The sequence below is a fragment of the Staurois parvus genome, unplaced genomic scaffold (assembly GCF_062004578.1).
Source record: "Staurois parvus isolate SC_StPar_1 unplaced genomic scaffold, SC_StPar_1.0 ptg000018l, whole genome shotgun sequence".
Classification (NCBI taxonomy): Eukaryota; Metazoa; Chordata; class Amphibia; order Anura; family Ranidae; genus Staurois; species Staurois parvus.
In genome coordinates, this window is record NW_028317814.1 from 3,380,889 (window position 1) to 3,401,515 (window position 20,627).

General features: G+C 44.5%; 1 protein-coding gene across 1 annotated transcript in view; it reads right to left on the reverse strand.

Annotated features, from left to right (window-relative positions):
* UBE2I (ubiquitin conjugating enzyme E2 I) overlaps positions 1-19,457 on the reverse strand; it is a 42,737-nt gene extending 23,280 nt beyond the window's left edge. The window contains exon 1 of the mRNA XM_089682143.1: positions 19,295-19,457. The gene's annotated coding sequence lies outside the window, so the exon portion shown is untranslated. The remainder of the gene's footprint in view (positions 1-19,294) is intronic.
* Positions 19,458-20,627: the final 1,170 nt, after the last annotated feature.

Genomic DNA, 20,627 nt, shown 5'->3' on the forward strand with positions numbered 1-20,627 from the left:
GATATATTTTGGGGTAGCGCTGTGATTTTTGAAGCTCCAATTCGAGATGCCTGTACTTCATATCTACAGCAGTTTAAACCAATAGGCTTGAGCTAGTTTCAATGTCCCGGTTTCTTTAGAGCAGGGGTGTCAAACTGGCGGCCCTCCAGCTGTTGCAAAACTACAAGTCCCATCATGCATCTACCTTTGGGTGTCATGCTTGTAACTGTCAACCTTGCAATGCCTCATGGGACTTGTAGTTTGGCAACAGCTGGAGGGCCTCCAGTCTGACACCTGTGCTTTAGAGGTAATGTTTAGCCTTTTCAGTGAACTTTTATACATGTAAGATTTCAGCATAATGTAAACCACACTAATGTTTGTTATTTTAAAGCTTTGTTCAGTATATAGCTTGTAATTCTACAATACTGAATGCTAGTCATACATTTACTCATCAGACACGCAGGCTTCCAGGTTTGTAGTGCTACCCAATTGTTCTACTTTACTGCTACATCTCAAAATAAAGTCTGAGTTGACCAATGTACCTCCTAGTGTCCCAATATTTCATCTGTTTATTATTGTGACTAATCTAAAGTTTTCTATACTTAAAGAACAAACTTGTAAAAATGTTAAAATTTAGCAAGACAATACAGCAATGACCCAAAACAGGCAGTTCTTCAAAACACATTTTTCTTCTTTAGGGTTCCTTTACAAACAGAAGGTTGAGTGCCAGACCAGTTTTCAGAGGGCGGCAAGGGCTTCCAGTTAAAAACCCTCATTTCAAAAGCAACCAAGTGTAAAAAACAAAACAAAACCCACACAAAAGAAAAAAATATTTCCTGTGGATTCCAAGAACCAAGATGGCTGGTATGGTGTATTCTCTACTGAAGAGAATTTAGTAGGCAGATCCCTATTGTTTCCCCATGTCCTGTGTTAGCTATAATGGTACTGTATACATTTCTCCAATACCATCAAACAGCAACCTCTCAAAATAGTCCTTTTTCTGCTGTAAGCTTGTTATTCACTCATAACCCATCTAATCACATGGGCCAGTTTCATTTAATACTTGGTTAAACCCAGTCAACAGATTTTAAAATTACAGATACACAGTCTGGCTGGAAAAAAAAAAAAAAAAAAAAAAAAAAAAAAAAAAAACAGAGCAATGTATGATCCAATTTGCTTCTGCAGGGAAACAAATTCCTTCCTGATCCCCCGAGAGGCAACTGGATATTCCCTGGATCAACTTTACCTATAAATGTTGGTATCCAGTTATAGATTGCGTATCCAAAAAAGAATCCAGGACTTTAAAGCAATCCACTGAGCTGGACAGAAGCAACTTTTGAGGGAGTCTATTGCACATTTTCACAGCTCTTACTGTGAAGAAACCCGTTTGGAGATTAAATATCTTTTCCTCCAGACGTAAAGAGTGCCCCCTTATCCTCTGATTACCCCAAGTTCACTATAAACCACTGATATATAAATGTTGATCATATCCCCCCTTAATCTCCTCTTCTCAAGAGAATAAATTCAGTTCCTCTAATCTTTCCTCATAGCTGATCTCCTCCATGCCTCGTATCAGTTTGGTTGCCCTTCTCTGTACTTTCTCCAGTTCCCCAATGTTCTTTTTGTGAATTGGTGCCCAAAACTGAACTGTGTCGTCCAGATGAGGTCTTACTAATGATTTGTACCGGGGTAATATGATATCTCTCTCTCTGGAGTCTATACCTCTTTTAATACAAGAGAGATTTTTGCTCGCTTTAGAAACCGCAGCTTGGCATTGCATGCTATTAAGCTTGTGATCTACCAGAACCCCCAGATCCTTCACCATTGATTCCCCCAGTTGTACCCCCCTAGTATGTATGATGCATGCTTATTCTTAGCCCCCAAGTGCATAACCTTACATTTATCACAATAAACCCCATTTGCCACATAGTTGCCCAATTACACAGTGCATTGAGGTCGGCTTGTAAGATGAAGACATCCTGTAAGGACGTTATTCCACTGCACACCTTGGTGTCATCTGCAAAGACTGAAATGGGATTTTTAATCCCAGACCCTATATCGTTTATAAGTATATTAAAAAGTAAGGGTCCCAACACTGAACCTTGGAGTACTTTCTTGGTAATGTTTAAACGATGACAGCGTTATTTCATTTTTATATTTCAAATATAAAATTATTAAAACCCTCACTGTAACCGCAGAAATGGCATGGCTATATGAAAGGGTTTCCATTCTTGGACCTTTATATATGCACACAGTATATACGAGATATCAGTTAAAACTTTGGATTCTGTAAAGAAAAAACAGCTTCCACTATGAGCTTTCTACTCGTATTACATAAACGTTAATTGGACATATGACTCAGGGATACTTCCTCGTCACATTTAAAGTGGTTGTGAAGCCTAAACATTTACCATAATGCATTCCCTGCATGAAGGTAAAAAAATTTTAGATAATAGCATTACCCTCTCACCCCCCTTATACTTACCTGAGCCCTCACTGGATCCAGCACTGTGCCCATCTGTAGTGGCTCTCCCTGCTTTCACAGGCTTTACTGATGCCAGTCAACTCCTCTGACAAGGAAGTGGGAGGTCACACAATCTATGGACGCAGGCAGTGTGACTTGGGATAGAGCCCGCAGGTGTGCCACCATAGGAAGCAGCTTCCTATGGTGACACACCAAGAAGAGGAGGGAGGAGCCAGGAACGTCAGCAGGGGGCCAGAGAAGGGGATGGGGGGGGGGGGGAAATCAAGGCCACTCAGTCCAATTCCATTGCACATACCAGGTAAGTATATCATGGTTTGTTTAAATGACAAAAAACACACATGCATATTTGACTTTACAGTTGGCTGTGCCCATCAGCAGTGTCAAAGCTTTTTGACACGCAAAAAGGAGGCTTTTACAGTTAAATGTGCATAAAATACATTACATACACTTATCTATTTGGAAGACGGTTGTTTAACTGAATGGCCTAGCAACCAACAGTTAGTGCAAGTTCACCTTTTCACACACAAAAAAGTGAATCACTGTACACCTGGTCCACTGCACTTTACTCTATAGATGATTAGCTTTCATTTGCCATGCAGCCAATGCAAGGGTCCAGGACTTAAAAAATCAGTTATATTCCCCTTTTCCTATGGAGGCCAGGATAGATCAGAGCAATTCTGACAGGTCAAAGTGGTCACATGCAATCAAAATAGCTCTGATCCACCCAGGAAGACCATGGCTTTGACATCCTTTGGACCCCTTCATTGGCTGCATGGCCAGTGAAACCAATCATCCACAAGGGGTGGCCAGAGTATAGTGTTCACCTTTTCACTTTTTGAGAAAAGGTGAACCTTATACTTTAACTATTACATACATTTTGTCAGGCCATTAATTTTAGCAGCAATCTTCTTTGTGTAGACATCTATAAGCTTTGAGACTGCTGCTGGACACCACCTTCTCAGATGTGAGATCTGCAGACTTGGCTATTGCTTGAAACACTTTATTGTATTTTTTTGTGCTTCTCCCTTAGCTACTACAAGGAAGATTATTAAACAAAACAAAAAAAAAAAAGAAAAAAGAAAAAAGAAAAAAAAAATCGTAGCAAGCCAGAACTTATGTGATAAGTTGATGGCAGTGTAACTAACCCCTTAACATCAGCTGGACGCATATGGGGCAGTACAGTGGTGGGCTTTAATGTTTGCACTGAGAGTGCACTTACTCAGTGCCTCCAGCAGTGAAAACACTGCCATCAGCAGCTCTTGAACACCGCTTACAATTGGAAGGTGGTTGGGTGGGCTCATAATCCTGGAATCTGCCAATCACAGCGATCACATGACTGAAGCCCATGTAACACTTTTCCTCATTAACTTGTGGTTAATGTACTGTGCCATACACTTTCCAGATCAGTATCACTGCAGAAGACTTACTAAATTAAAAAAATTGGGGTACACATGCATACCTGAATGCAAGTAATTGATCCACATAAGCAGCTGCTCACCACATAGGTCTGTCATTAACTTGTACGGGCTTCCTAGTAGAATCTGATTGGAAACACCTGGCCATACCACCCCACAGAAATACACCAATCTGTAGTATTAGTGAGTTAAAGGTCCAGTAATGTCACAACTGAACAAACCAAACTATACTATATTTCCCTGGTGCCAGAGCAGTGGCTCGAGGGTCATATGCAGCAGTTTGGCACTTTTTGTGCAGCCCTTGGGACCCTGGCAAACACTAATCTAAGTTTCCTTATTGACTTGTAATCGCAGTATTCTCTAGCAGTCTCATGTAGTGCGTCTCACGTACCTGACCATCTCTTATATCAAGCCCAGTCTCCGATCCCCTTTACCGTGTCTACATTATCTGACCACCTCTTGCATAATGACCATATTATTATTATTCAGTATTTATAAAGCGCCAACAGTTCGCTCAGCGCTGTACATTACAAAGGGGGACAGAACATGCGACATTACAGTAACAATACAACGCAAAACACGAGGGGTTTCAGGGCCCTGCTCTTTCGAGCTTACAATCTAGGATTCTTGGGCTATGTCCTGTGTGTCTGCTGTCTCAGACTTGCGTGCTGCCCTATGGTGATGTTGGGAGGTGGGGGGGTTGCCACACTTGAAGCACCCCATATCAAGTAATCAAGAAAGTTGACCAACTGTTATCTAGTCATATTAAGTTTAAAAAAAAAAAAAAAAAAAAAAAAAAAAAAAAAAAAAACACATTGGGTCCAACTTTCTACTCATTTTGGATGGAACTGAGAATGTCTTATTGACATTTGTGCCCTCACCATTTTCCCCTCACTTCTCAACCCAAAGTCTGATAGAAGCTGAACGCCTCATTCACAAAGACCAACAGCAGAAAGAAAACGCTTATTGCTGCGGCTGGGCCAACAGGTGTGCCGACCACTCCAGCTAAGAAGGTACATACAAAGTAATCACGGGCTGACATGAGCCACAGCTGTCCACTGATCTTGGCACGTATCCTCACATCCAGTAGTTACCTGCTGTTAGGAACGAATGTCCCCAACCATAGTTACCTGCTGGATTTGAGGATACATTACAAATAGTAGCAGCTCCAGTCAGCCTCTCCTTGCTTTGTCAGGCCAGTGGCAGCAATATGCAGTCTGCTGTTTGGGCCTGTTTTTCTGTATAAATGAAGCCTTACTCTCCACACACTTTACAAAAACGTCATGTTTTGGATAGAGTGGGACCTTAACCTCCCTAGCGGTCTGATTAGGTCAGTATTTCTGTACTCAAAGCGGTACATTTTTTTGCATGGAAATGTGGTTTTTTTTTATTGTAGGCCTGTAATTTTTAGGAATAACTCACTGAAATCTGTCCGAACAAGGAGTGTAGTAAACATCCCGGGTATGTTAAAATTTGAAACACGAAATCATAAAATTATAATTTAATAATCATAAAATATAATATATTTAATTCAATTAATATAATCAAACCAAAAACACTGAAATTTGAAATAGAGCGCCAAGTTCACACATCACTGAGCAGAGTCGCAAAATCGTTTTCAGTGTCTGATGACAAATTTCCCCCACGAATCATTATCACTCAAATCTGCAAGTGGTTCTAATTTACTATCACTGTTCTCTAGATGGTCTAAAACCGCTTTTGACATAAAGGGACGCTTTTTGGACGCCATGGACAATTCTCAGTTTCCAGGCAGAAAGAACAGTAAAAATGCAGGCAGGGCACAGGACAAAGCACTCGGGACAAAATGTATGTGAAATGGTTTGATACAGTAATGTTTACATGATTTTAGTGTATTTAGTGAATGTCACTTTGACATTTTTTAATTTCCCGCCAGTTCCGTCCTGAGGTTGCAGGGAACGGAACCCGGAAGACAAATGCCGGCATCGGCCGGAGGACATTGCTGGGGACAGTGAAGGAGGGACATCGCGGGAGCAAAGGACAAGGTAAGTGAAGAGATCCCGGAGCAGAGCTGCAGGGTATTCCTAAGTGTAGCTCGGGGTTACTGCTTGTGGTGCTGAAAATTTACCCCGAGCAACACTCGGGAATACCGCCAGAGAGGTTAAAACATATAGGGTGACAGAATAGATGAAGACTTAAATGAAGTTAGTTTAGCAGGGTTTACATTTTTAAACCCTTCAAAACTCACTGTTCAGTTATCCCACCCTCGTTAAACTTCAATCTGGTTTGAATCATCAGATGTCTGGAATATCTGGATGGGACAAACCAGGGTGGATTGGATTTAAATCACTACTGAAAGGACTCGATTTAAATCAATCTTTAAAAAGAGCAACTGTCATCTGTCCCGCAGCGGCTCCTCCTCTGAGCCACGGTTGACTCACTGACAGTCCCATTCACTTTAATGGGACTGTTGGTGATGCGGCAGTGACAACACGGTGAGGGACGTGGCGGCAGCAGGTGAGTGGCTGCCTGCTAACAGGCGCTGCCATGATGGATCTAAAATGACAGGTGCTCTTTAAACAGAAGGAATTTCATTCTTGCTGGTAGTTAGAATCTTTAATATTTGCAAACCAAATGAAGGTTTCCCTTTATAATAAAGCGGTCAGGTTTGTAAAGAACCGATTTTAGGTTAAACACACATAGTTGGAGAATGACTCAAATTCTTTTTATTGCATGTTTTTTCTCAAGCTAACTGTGAAATTGTGTGAATGCATCAATGCAGTGCATGTGATCTCAGCTTGTAGAGCTTGGATTCATTGAATCAAAAATGTAAATATTGCAGAATATACTGCCTCATGCTACATAACTATGCTCCATTTCATGTGGAACAAACTAAATTATTAATGTATCTTAAATAGAAAACTATCTTTAGATGGATTTTTACTCCAAAAGCATTTTGTTGATAAATGTTTGTCCCAGGGTGTAATTTTTAAATTAAATATTTTTTTTTTAACGCAATAACTCCTTAAAAAGAAGTCTATAATCCCAGAATACACTCATTTTATAACACTGGTATTGTAACAATACAAAAACAATGTTTGTTATTGACAATCCAGTTCAAGCTTACTTGAAAAACTTCCTCATGTACGAGTGCTGCCTGTCTGCTGGTCATGTCTTTCCACAACTTCCTGGATTCCCTGCATGCTTTGCAGCTTCTCTGTTTACTTTCAATTTCTAAAGACTATATATGCCATGTTACCTTGCGGCCTACAAGCTGTGATTCCTATGCTGACTTCGTGCTCCCAACGACTGATCTTGGCATGACAGATCTATGCAGTAGTGCCTTAATTTGAAAGCATGATTATGTCACTGCCCTGCAGATCTGCTCCTGCTTTTTCTGCATAAGATGCCACTTAGGCCCTAGTGGAGTAGGCAGTGGTTGCTTTAGAAGGTATCAAATTCTAGCATTGGTATGACAGTGTTCTGGCCATTTTGATCCATCATGCGATAGTACTTTTGGAGGACTTGTGGCCTTTGTTGGCCCCAGAAAACATAACAAGCATGGTAGATGACTATCCAAGCCCTTAGTTACAGTCATGGCCGAAATTGTTGGCACCCTTGATATTTTTCCTGAAAATCATGTATTTCTCACGAAACGTATTGCATTAACACATGTTTTGCTATACACATGTTTATTCCCTTTGTGTGTATTGGGACAAAACAAAAAAAGGGAGGAAAGAAAGCAAATTCGACATAATGTCACACAAACCTCCAAAAATGGGCTGGACAAAAGTATTGGCACCCTTTCACAACTGCGGATAAATAAGAATGTTACAAGCATGTGATGCTCCTGTAAACTCACCTGGGGCAAGTAACAGGTGTGGGCAATATAGAAATCACACCTGAAAGCAGATAAAAAGGAGAGACGTTCACTTAACCTTTGCATTGTGTGTCTGTCTGTGCCACACTAAGCATGGACAACAGAAAGAGGAGACGAGAACTGTCTGAGGACCTGAGAACCAAAATTGTGGCAAAATATCAACAATCTCAAGGTTACAAGTCCATCTCCAGAGAACTAGATTTGCCTTTGTCCACAGTGCGCAACATTATCAAGAAGTTTGCAACCCATGGCACTGTAGCTAATCTCCCTGGTCGTGGACGGATGAGGAAAATTGATGAAAGATTGCAACGCAGAATAGTCCGGATGGTGGATAAGCAGCCCCAAACATGTTCCAAAGACATTCAAGCTGTCCTGCAGGCTCAGGGAGCATCAGTGTCAGCGCGAACTATCCGTCGACATTTAAATGAAATGAAACGCTATGGCAGGAGACCCAGGAGGACCCCACTGCTGACACAGAGACATAAAAAAGCAAGACTACAGTTTGCCAAAATGTACTTGAGTAAGCCAAAAGCCTTCTGGGAAAACGTCTTGTGGACAGATGAGACCAAGATAGAGCTTTTCGGTAAAGCACATCATTCTACTGTTTACCGAAAACGGAATGAGGCCTACAAAGAACAAAACACAGTACCTACGGTAAAATATGGTGGAGGTTCAATGATGTTTTGGGGTTGTTTTGCTGCCTCTGGCACTGGGTGCCTTGACTGTGTGCAAGGCATCATGAAATCTGAGGATTACCAAAGGATTTTGGGTCGCACTGTAGGGCCCAGTGTCAGAAAGCTGGGTTTGCGTCCAAGATCCTGGGTCTTCCAGCAGGACAATGACCCCAAACATACGTCAAAAAGCACTCAGAAATGGATGGCAAAGAAGCGCTGGAGAGTTCTGAAGTGGCCAGCAATGAGCCCAGATCTAAATCCCATTGAACACCTGTGGAGAGATCTTAAAATTGCTGTTGGGAAAAGGTGTCCTTCCAATAAGAGAGACCTGGAGCTGTTTGCAAAGGAAGAGTGGTCCAAAATTCCGGGTGAGAGGTGTCAGAAGCTTATTGATGGTTATAGGAAGCGACTGATTTCAGTTATGTTTTCCAAAGGGTGTGCAACCAAATATTAAGTTAAGGGTGCCAATACTTTTGTCCAGCCCATTTTTGGGGTTTTGTGTGACATTATGTCATATTTGCTTTTCTGCCTCTGTTTTATATTTGTTCCAATACATACAAAGGGAATAAACATGTGTATAGCAAAACATGTGTTAATGCAATACCTTTTTTGTGTGAAATACTTGATTTTCAGGAAAAATATCAAGGGTGCCAACAATTTCGGCCATGACTGTATATCCAGGTAGAATACGAGACATCCAACCTGTAAAAACTTCTCTTTACTGTTGGAAGAGTTTGCACCAAAAGATGTGATGACCTTCTGAAATCTAAAAAGCTACCTTGGATAGAAAGCCTGAATCAGTTTTAAAGGACTAGCTTAACCATGAAGACAGAACAGTATGGCTCTAGGATTGAGCGAGAGCTCAATCATTAGAACTTTTACTGAACATTCTTTAATAGGCTTAAACAGGGGTAACAGAAATCCTAGTAATACAGTTGAAAGGTCCCAAGCCATGAATTTTTTTTGCAGGAGGTGGCCAGCTATGGATTTTTATAAGACTTTTTACCGGGGCTTTTCAGTCAATATCAAGGAAGCCAAAACTTTTACCTTCAGGGTGCTAAGTGACAGGTTTTTGTCCACTACTGCTTGCAGAAATTCTACATCCCTGGCCAGAAGTTTTCAGAATGACACAATTAAATTTGTACAAAGTTTGCTGCTTCAGTGTTTTTAGATCTTTTTGTCAAATTTTACTATGGTAAACTGAAGTATAATTACACTCATTTCATAAGTGTCAAAGACTTTTATTGACAATTACATTAAGTTTATGCAAAGAGTCAATATTTGCAGTGTTGACCCTTCTTTTTCACAACCTTCTTGCATAATCAATGCTTGGAGTTTGACAGAATTTGTAGGGTTTTTTGTTCACCGGCCTCTTGAGGACTGACCACAAGTTCTCAATGGGATTAAGGTCTGGGGAGTTTTCTGGCCATGGACTCAAAAATAAGCCACTTGGTTATCACTTTTGCCTTAATGGTGAGGTGCTTCATCATGCTGGAAAAGGCATTGCTCGTCACCAAACTGATCTTGGGAAAAACTGAGTGAGCCCACTCCCTTTGCCGAGAAGCAACCCCATACAGTAATGGTCTCAGGGTGCTTTCCTGTTGGCATGGTACAGGACTGATGGTAGAAGCTCACCTTTTCTTCTCTGGAGGTTTTTCCAGATGCCCCAAAATATTCAGAAACGATATTCAGAGAATGACTTTAACCCCAGTCCTCAGCAGTCCAATCCCTATACCTTTTGCAGAAAAGCAGTCTTGTTCCTGATGTTTTTCCTGGAGAGAAGTGGCTTCTTTGCAGCCATTCTTTACACCAGGTCATCCTACAAAAGTATTCACCTCACTGTGTGTGCAGATGCACTCACACCTGCCTATTGCCATTCCTGAGCAAGGTCTGCAGTGGTGGTGCCCTTATCCTGCAGCTGAATCAACTTTAAGAGATGGTCCTGGAGCTTGCTGGACTTTCTTGGGTGACCTGAAGCTTTCTTCACAACAACAGAGTCTCTCTCGAAGTTCTTGATCCGATAAATGGTTGATTTAGGTGCAATCTTAGTAGCAGCAATATCATTGCCTGTGAATCCCTTTTTGTGCAAAGCAATGATGCCTGCATGTGATTCCTTGCAGGTAAATTAATATTTGTGTCATTCTCAAACCTTTGGCTATAGGATAGTGGGAATGTGAGGTTTCATATTCTGATGCATTGCCAACCATTGCTGTAGGAGACCTTCTTTGACTGGTAAGGGCATATGTTGTATGCTCATGGCTTGAAGGTGAGCAAAGCATGACCTCTGAGGCCAGTGAGGTGCTATAAGAATAACTGATCTTTTGAATTACCCTCAGTATGATGCTTGTTGGAGGAAACTCATAAGCTAGATAAAAAGCCCTCCTCTGAGCAAAGGCATGCACACTTATGGTGCCATTGTCCCTTGTTAAAGAGAAACTTTGTGACCCTAGCATTGTCTTGACACAAAAAGATCTACCTCCAGTATCCCCCATGTTTCTGTGATCCAGTGACCATTCTGCTGGTTTTAGCCTTTTCCTGCTCAGAAAATCTGACAATTGATTTTGAGACATCTTCAGATGAACTGCAGGCAAATATCGTAGGTTTACTTTGGACCAGACAGGAATGTAGTTTGCCATTTCCATCATGCAGCAAGATTTGGTGTCCCCTGCCTGTTGATGTATGTTATGATCGTTGAATTGTTTGACAGTATCTTAACATGTCTGCTTGAGCCGTTGTTGAAAAGCATATAGTGCTTGCTCCACGTCCTTTAGCTCATATTGGAGGACTGTTTGGTCCAAGTTTTCTCCCATATGCCCTGGGTTAACTGGTCTCCAAAGTGCACTCCCCAGGCCCAAGCACTTGCATCCATTGTTATTTTGATTATGTTCTATTGTGTCCATGGGCATCCCTGCCTGTAAATCTCATCACTCAACCACTGGCTCATGGATTTCATGACTTGGAGGAATTCTGATCGCGTTTTCCAGGGTTGTCAAGTTTCCATCCCATTTGAGGACTCTAATGAAATTGGACACAGGCACAGAGGTTTAGCCCAGCTAGATGTCAACTTTGACTTGCATAAGGCAAAGCAGATGATTCGGCATTCAACATGGTCAGTTTGTAAAAAAGCCATGCAGCACCCCTTTTAAAATGTTCTGCTTCTGCCCCTCCCCCAACTGCCCCACAAATTGCATGGTGGGTACATACCACATTTTACTCTGCCACTTACATCCCTCTTACCAATTGTAAACACCTGGTTTCATGCCATGCTCTCAGCTCAGCGTGCTTCCTGGCCAAGAAATTTCACAAGTCCCACAAGATGAGGCAGCACAGGGCAGGAAATGACACAGGATCAACATCATTGAAAGGACCATTGGGTGGGGGGATCATGGAACCCAGCTTACTTTGCAGAGGTTGGGAGACCCCGTCTCACCTCCTAATATCCCTCTTATATGCAAGTCACCCTGTGTCTCTTAGGGGCACAGGGTGACTAATGGACGCTGAGAATGCGGTTGGAATTACTTCAGATGGGACAGTAATATTCATCAGCCATATGAAGACTATTCCTGGTTGTTGATTCTGAACTAGACATGTGAATTGAAGGAGCCAGACCGTCCGCTCTGTAGTGAGATCCTAATTCAAACCATTGTTTGGTGTGAACTCCCATTCACCCAGCTAGCTAACCTAATTAACTTACTGTTTAGAGTGTTAAGTCCATTTCTGTATATAGCTGCGTTTGCATATGATCATGTGATCAGTCTCAGTGTGTATTGTATAAAAAGCCCGTTTGAGTTTAAAATAAAGAGTTCCATGTTCAGACAGACTGGTGTCTGTCTAGTCTTGTATGATCGGCCGTGGTGTCTGTTGTCGGTGTTCGGACGGGGAAGCGGTATTCTAACAAAAGTACTCAAGCGCAGTCCGGGTCGGTTCCGTTACAGCCTCCATCTTGATACACCTGGCCAGAGAAACAAGCTGAGAAAGATTTAGAAGCCTCTAACAGATGATCACTGAACAAGACCAGGTCCATGAAAGGCTAGGTGCCTTGACCACTAGACACGGAGACTCCTGCAACAAGCATGACAGCCTGAAGAAAACGTGTGATGTCCTGTTGGCTGAAGGAAACAAACTGAGGCTCTAGAACATGTCATATTTTATATTAGTGGGTGGTGTGGTTGAGCCCTTAACATGGCTTGAGAAAAAAAAAATGGAAACATACAAGTGCATGAAGGGCCTCAATTTGCTAATCTGTATTCATCACCTTTACTAGTATTAAATAAATCTCAAATCAGCACTTGGGCCAAAAAAGGATGGCCAATTTGAGATGACTGCTATCCAACACCGATATTTACAGACCATTTTGGGGACTTTGGCATAGTCCAATGTTCCTTTTTAAATAACCATCCTTGGTAGCTTTCCTAAATTTCTGAATGCAAATCACTGGCCATCACAGATCAATTCTTTAGTGGGATGAATGTCAAATAACCATATTTCTAGAATTCCACAGCATGGCCATGAATATGGCAGGGATATCTGGCATTACAACCAGCATTAGTTTATGCATTCCGAACAATTTATACAGGTGTGAAACAGCAATAACAGAAAAACATGCTATTAAAAAAAAAAAAGTTCTACTTTCAGTTCAATGTAGGAAGCAGAGAAAGGGAGCTCCTTCCTTAAGAGCTACAATGTCTGCCCTTAGGTCAGAATGCACCAATCCTACAGTAGACAAATACACTGCTCAAAAAAATGTAAAGGAATACTTTTTAATCAGAGTATAGCATCAAGTCAAACTCCTGGAATATTGATCTGGTCAGTTAAGTAGCAGAGGGGGTTGTTAATCAGTTTCAGCTGCTTTGATGTTTATGAAATTAACAACAGGTGTATTAGATGGGCAACAATGAGAACCACCAAAACAGGAATGGTTTTACAGGTGGAGGCCACTAACAGTTTTTTCCCTACTGATCTGTTCTGATTGTTTTTCACTAGTTTTGCATTTGGCTAGGGTCAGTGTCACTGCTGGTAGCATACCTGGACCTTACAGAGGTTGCAGAGGCAGTCCAACTCCTCCAGGATGGCACATCAATACGTACCATTGCCAGAGGGTCTGCTGTGTCTCCTAGCACAGTCTGAAGAGCATGGAGGAGATTCCAGGAGACAGGCAGTTACTCTAGGAGAGCTGGACAGGGCTGTAGAAAGTCCTTAACCCATCAGCAGGACCGGTATCTGCTCCTTTGTGCAAGGAGAACAGGATGAGCACTGCCAGAGCCCTACAAAAGGACCTCCAGCAGGCCAATGGTGTGAATGTCTCTGACCAATCAGAAACAGAATTCATGCGGGTGGCCTGAGGGCCCGATGTCCTCTAGTGGGCCCTGTGCTCACTGCCCAGCACCAGAGAGCTCAACTGGCATTTTCCATTGACCATTAGAATTGACAGGTCTGCCACTGGCACTCTGTGCTTTTCACAGATGAGAGCAGGTTCACCCTGAGCACATGTGACAGTCATGAGAGGGTCTGGAGAAGCCGTGGAGAACATTATGCTACCTGTAACATCATTCAGCATGACTGTTTTGGTGGTGGGTCAGTGATGGTCTGAGGAGGCATATCCATGGAGGGACACACAGACCTCTACAGGCTAGACAATGGCACCCTGACTGCCATTAGGTATCGGGATGAAATCCTTGGACTCATTGTCAGACCCCAAGCTGATGCAAGTGGGTCCTGGGTTCCTCCTGGTGCACGATAATGCCTGGCCTCATGTGGCGAGAGTATACAAGCAGTTTCCTGAAGGATGAAAACTGCTACCATTGAATGGCCCCCACAGTCGCCTGTCCTAAATCCAATAGAACACCTCTGGATATCATGTTTTGGTCTATCGACGCTGCCAGGTTGTACCTCAGAATGTCCAGGAGCTCAGTGATGCCCTGGTCCAGATCTGGAAGGAAATACCCCAGGACACCATCCGTCGTCTCATTAGGAGCATGCCCCGATGTTGTCAGGTATGCATACAAATATATGGGGGCCATGCAAACTACAGAGTACCATTTTGAGTTGCTGCAATGACATTTCAGTAAAATGGACTAGCCTGCTACATCATTTTTTACATCTTGATTTTCGGGGTGTCTTTGCATTCAGTCCTCTGTAGGTTGATAATTTTTATTTCCATCAAACGATGAGGTATCCTTACATTCCTAACACATTACCCAGTCCATATCAGTATAGATATCGAGCATTATATTTTTCCTTATTGAGATCTGATGGGTTTTCAAAGTGTTACTTTATTTTTTGAGCTGTGTATATGACAAAAACAGCACATCTAAAACTCTCACAATAGAAACCCAAAGCCAGCAGACCATAGCCACCCAATATGAATGACGCCCCCAACAACTATGCAGACTCCACTCAATTACCACCTTCCCTGACAAACTATAAACAGCTAAGAAAGTGAAACTAGTATTTACTGCAGCAATAAAAGATCATCACACCCTACCTGCAAGAAATGATGGTACAGTGGAGCATTACAACCTCATCTTGGAACTGGAGAAATAGGAGTAAACTGGAAGACTTGCTTACTACTGTCCAGACCCACTCTGAGACTCCAAAAAAAGGCCACTTGAATATAGCTGAGAAACTGGAGGGCCTGAAGAATTTGCAACAATATAACTTTTTGTGGGTCTTCTAAACACTATAGATATTGGTGGACCGGGAAATTCTGCTCTAAACCAAAACTCAGAGACCCTTGGCCCACGTGGCCCCTTACAGTGGACAGCTCACAGAATAAGCCCACTAAAGCCAGGTGGCAATACTCCACGCATGATCATTTCCAGCTATTTGAACTTCACTGAGTAAATCCAGAATCTTGCAATCTTATGGCAGCCAGGGCACGCCTGACTAATCAACGATGACCAGTAATTTGTGATCATTGGCAATCAGCTGTAGTGAGCAGAAGATGCAAGGTCTTTGTTATCGTAGGACAATTTGCCTATCCTGCCATCTTCCAACTAGCTACACCAATGGGACAGCAAAAAGCCTTCACTGACCAAGCAGAGTTGTTCCTCGCCTCCCTGGAATGTATGCCAGCATCAACAATGGTCAAGTTCATCCGTTCAAGAAATCTCCTCTCCTGCTTCGCAGAGTCTACCTGTGTGGCTTTGCCACCTGCTTATCCCGTGGTAGAGACCTTCAGGAATCCCCTTCATCCACTTACACACAACATACTTGAAACAGTGGACACCTACTCTTAATTATACCAATTGGCTGTTGCTCCAATGTAAAGCTAGGGATGCACAGATGCCTTTTTTGATCGACAAGTACGAGAACCGATACTTCGCGGTGCGATTTGTGTCCATACAAGATGTATGGACGCAAATTGCACCGCAAAGAATAGCATGTGATTTGAACAGAAATGCGATTCCTGTCCAAATTGCATGCCATTTCCTCACTGCTCCTGTGTGAACCCAGGCTTGTCATAGCCTGACTTCACACAGAAGCGGTGCAGGGAGGAGGGAGAGAAGGGTGTGTGGGGATATATATTTGGTGGCAGATGCTCTGTATTCTCAGCTGTAGGAGGAGAGAAAGCAACAGGGATTTGAAATCCCAGCATCTCTCTCCTCACAGAGATAACAGTTCATGCTAGAGAGCTTTTGATTGATCAGTACCGTCACCTGGATGGTGTTGACCAATTAGAAGCTATCTAGCCCATACGGTCATCCCTGCAAGGAGAGGGGAGAAAGCTGCTTCACAGGTCTGGGGATTTGAAATTCCTGCAGCTTTCTCTTCTTATAGGGATGTCAGTTCAGGCTAAGAGGGTTCGGATTGATCAGCACTGTCACATGGATGGTGCTGACCAATCAGAAGCTGTCTAGCCTGAACTGTCATCCCTGCAAGAAGAGGAGAGAAAGCTGTAGGGATTTCAAATCCCCGCCACTTTGTCTCCTTTCCTACAGCTGAGAATACGGAGCATCTGCCTTCATGATATAAATCTCCACAGGCCCTTTACTCCCAATTTCTGCTTAGCACGGGATCAATGCAGGCTAGACAAGCCTGGGTTCACACAGGAGCAGAGGAATCACATTACTGTTCAAATCTCATGCTATTCTTTGCGGTGCAATTTGCATTGACACGGTTTCCAGTACCATTTTCACGAGTACTCATGAACATACTCTGTATCGGCACAGATATCAGTATCGGTGCATCTCTAAATCTGACTATAAGATAATGCCTTTGTGATAGAGAACAGGCCCACCCTTTGCCACTTCTGCCCCTCTGTGATGGTCCAAGCTTTTGTTGCCATTCACTGCTTAACCCCTGCTCACCCATTCAGGCACCCCTTTAAAGTTTTGTACCCCAAGAGAAGGGGATGATGGGGGAAGATCGAAAAAAAAAAATCACATGACCACTGTGATTGGCTCTCAGTAGTCACATGATCAGGATCAAGTCCCACTGGCTAACAATCATTAGCAGTTTTCGCAGCTGTCTCTGTGCTGGGAGTGCACTCTGCACAGGAAAATAATCAGCCACCCAGCAACCACCCTTTTGATGTTGCAAAATGTGTGTCAGTCAAAAAGGGGTTCATCTTTGTTGTGCTCATTGTTTACAGGGGGGAGTAACCAGATAGATGGGTGGGGGGTGGGCGCCTGGATTATTTTAATTAATGGATATATACTTCAACACTGTAGCATGTTGGTCCAGGGAGTGTCCTATTGCCTTTGGGTTCAGAAAGAAAAAAGGCTTACACTCTGAAACTAAGAGCTGCACTACAATTCATAATGGCGTCATGCCTTCTTCTGGATCAACTACAGGTTTTGGGTTCTGAAGTTGCAGGAGTTATTTCTCTTTTGGTTTACAACCCCACACCTCTGCCTACGATATGTGGGCCCCCCCATGCCTACTTCATAAACCAAGTCTCTGATTTTTGGCCATTCTTCATCACTGCACAGCCAGGAAAATAGGTGAAACTTCTAATGGATCAGGAGTATCCCTATTCAGCACAGGCTGCACAGTCGTGCTGTAGGCAATACTCCAGTATTCTATGACCAGATCAAAGGTACCAAAGAGAGTCCCAGCCGGAATCAGTCGTCTTCATTTTGCATTTAAAGAATGATGTACCGTCCCATTAACTTCTAGAATGTGCGGGTTCACTATTATTGCGCCCACTCTTCAGCCGTACAGTGTAACATTCCCACATTCCTATCATTTCCAGAGAATATCTGAAGCCTCCATGCTGAAAATAAGATCTTCTCCAAGCAAATCATCCCTTGAACATCAGATCTACCCACCGACCTGACTGCCTCCCAACACAGACAACGCGCTGTACCTCCGTGACAGAAGTCAGTTAGTGAATATTTGAACCCAACTAACGCTAGTGATTGTAATTAGAAAAGATTCTGAATAAGCAGGACAGGATGTTCCACTCTGAGGGGGCAGCAGACTACTCCACTTTAAAAAGATGGACGTGGATACAAGTTTTCTGCAGGCGCTGGAAATCAGGGGTGGGGTCAATGCAGGCAGAAGCTTTTAAAGTTAGGGGGGAAAAAAAAACCCCAAAGTAGTGTACCAGGATGTCAGAGGAGCTCAATGTGGGCAATGCTGGGTTCCACTGCTCACCATTGGGGGGGCAGTGGAGTTGATCGATGACTACTCGGGATGGGGAGGGGACACTGCAGTTGATGTTGGTGGACTCGGGATGGGGGGCACTGCAGTTGATGTTGGTGGACTCGGGATGGGGGGCACTGCAGTTGATGTTGGTGGACTCGGGATGGGGGGCACTGCAGTTGATGTTGGTGGACTCGGGATGGGGGGCACTGCAGTTGATGTTGGTGGACTCGGGATGGGGGGCACTGCAGTTGATGTTGGTGGACTCGGGATGGGGGGCACTGCAGTTGATGTTGGTGGACTCGGGATGGGGGGGCACTGCAGTTGATGTTGGTGGACTCGGGATGGGGGGCACTGCAGTTGATGTTGGTGGACTCGGGATGGGGGGCACTGCAGTTGATGTTGGTGGACTCGGGATGGGGGGCACTGCAGTTGATGTTGGAGGACTCGGGATGGGGGGCACTGCAGTTGATGTTGGAGGACTCGGGATGGGGGGCACTGCAGTTGATGTTGGAGGACTCGGGATGGGGGGCACTGCAGTTGATGTTGGAGGACTCGGGATGGGGGGCACTGCAGTTGATGTTGGAGGACTCGGGATGGGGGGCACTGCAGTTGATGTTGGTGGACTCGGGATGGGGGGCACTGCAGTTGATGTTGGTGGACTCGGGATGGGGGGCACTGCAGTTGATGTTGGTGGACTCGGGATGGGGGGCACTGCAGTTGATGTTGGTGGACTCGGGATGGGGGGCACTGCAGTTGATGTTGGTGGACTCGGGATGGGGGGCACTGCAGTTGATGTTGGAGGACTCGGGATGGGGGGCACTGCAGTTGATGTTGGAGGACTCGGGATGGGGGGCACTGCAGTTGATGTTGGAGGACTCGGGATGGGGGGCACTGCAGTTGATGGGGGGGTAGTGCAGTTGATGTTGGAGGACTCCAGGTGGGGGGTAGTGCAGTTGTTGGGAGTACTCCAGATGGGGAGTAGTGCAGTTGATGTTGGAGGACTCCGGATGGGGGGCACTGCAGTTGATGGGCAGTGCAGGTCCCCTGGCTCTCCATGTGAATGAATGGGAAGGCGGCAGTATGTCGGCGCCCCCCTCCTCCTCACATGCAGGAACCGGCGGAGGAAGTCCCTGCTCAGCACTGACACCAGGGCCGGGAGGAGGACTGTCTGCTCCGAGTCACGATGCGGCCTCATCCCCTCTCCGTCCCTGCAGTGCCCCGGGGGAGGGAGGAATAGCGGAGCCCGGCTGCCCCCCCGTCAGTACCCTTGTGGCCCCCGGGGGCCCCTCACCTGATACAGCTTCACCCCCTGACAATCCGGGTTCGGCGGCGCTCTCTGCTCTTTGTCTCGGGACAAAGCCGCTAAAGTTTCCCTCCTGAAGCCGCGCTGATCCTGACCCAGACTAAATAGGACCTCATGTCACAAGGACCCCGCACCGGGGCTGCCCTTACTCATGCCTGACAAAAGGGAGCAGCAGGAAAACCCCGCCAGGAGCGGGGGGAGGGGCGCCCCGTCCCGTCAAGGTCTGGATTCTCATTCAAATAAAACAATGCCCGAATTTCGTTCATTCAGGTTTAGCTCTCCTAGTCTCACACACCTCAGAACCCATGCCCAGCAAGTGTAACGACACTGTCATCACTTCACACCTCATCACTATTCATCCACAGCACATCCTCCGGCATATAATGGATGGTGATATGACATTCCTCTACAACATCCCACAAGCATTTGTATTTTATCAGGTTTATAATTTAAAAAAAATCCGCTCAGGCATATCCTTAGACAGCTACGCACTTAAAGGAGCCGCTTCTTAAAAATTAGGGACCGTCTGCCAAGCGACAGGCGGGATGAGGCAGCAGGCCGCAAGGAATGTGTAGCAAACCACAGGGGGCGGCTCGTAGTAGAAAAACGCATGTGGGCGGCATATATAGAGAGAACAGGCGTTCAGCTATCGATATCTATCGAAGAAAAGCGCCGAGGGCACGTATCGGGAGATACCCCGCGGCCGAGGCCTAAAACTGCTGAGGGTTTCCCTCCTCCGGTCGGGAGGCACCGGGCGTCGGAGCGGAGAGAGCCCTGTGCTCATTGGCGCAGACAGCTGAAATTGGGCGGGGGCAACAAATATATGCCAATCACAAGCGGCGTAACAGAGGCTGGAGGGAGCCGAAGAGAGCTGTGCCGATGGTCCCTAACTTTTGTTCCACAGAAATAGATCTGTTTAATGTCTGCGGATTTCACTGACACACCTGACAGAACACAGCGGGACGCGGCCATTCCGTACAGCAGTCATAGCAATGCCATACAACTAAACAATGCACGGAATGAAAGCAGAAATAAAGTGTTATTAACACGAGCAGTCACAGTCCCTGTCTCATTTTTGTAGTACAGCTTGGTACATGAAAGCAGACATTTGATTGGCTGCTGGAAACGTCTTCTATTTGTTAATGAAGCAGCAGAGATGTGTGAAGTGTAGCATGGAAGTCTGTGTGTTCTACTGACCAGACTGTACTGAATGTAATAGTATACAGGCCAAACAAGCAGTTCTGGTGACGCATGTGTTCCTGCAATGGGGCATTAGCATGTTAGAATGCCATTGCAACATGATTACACGTAACACGCTTGG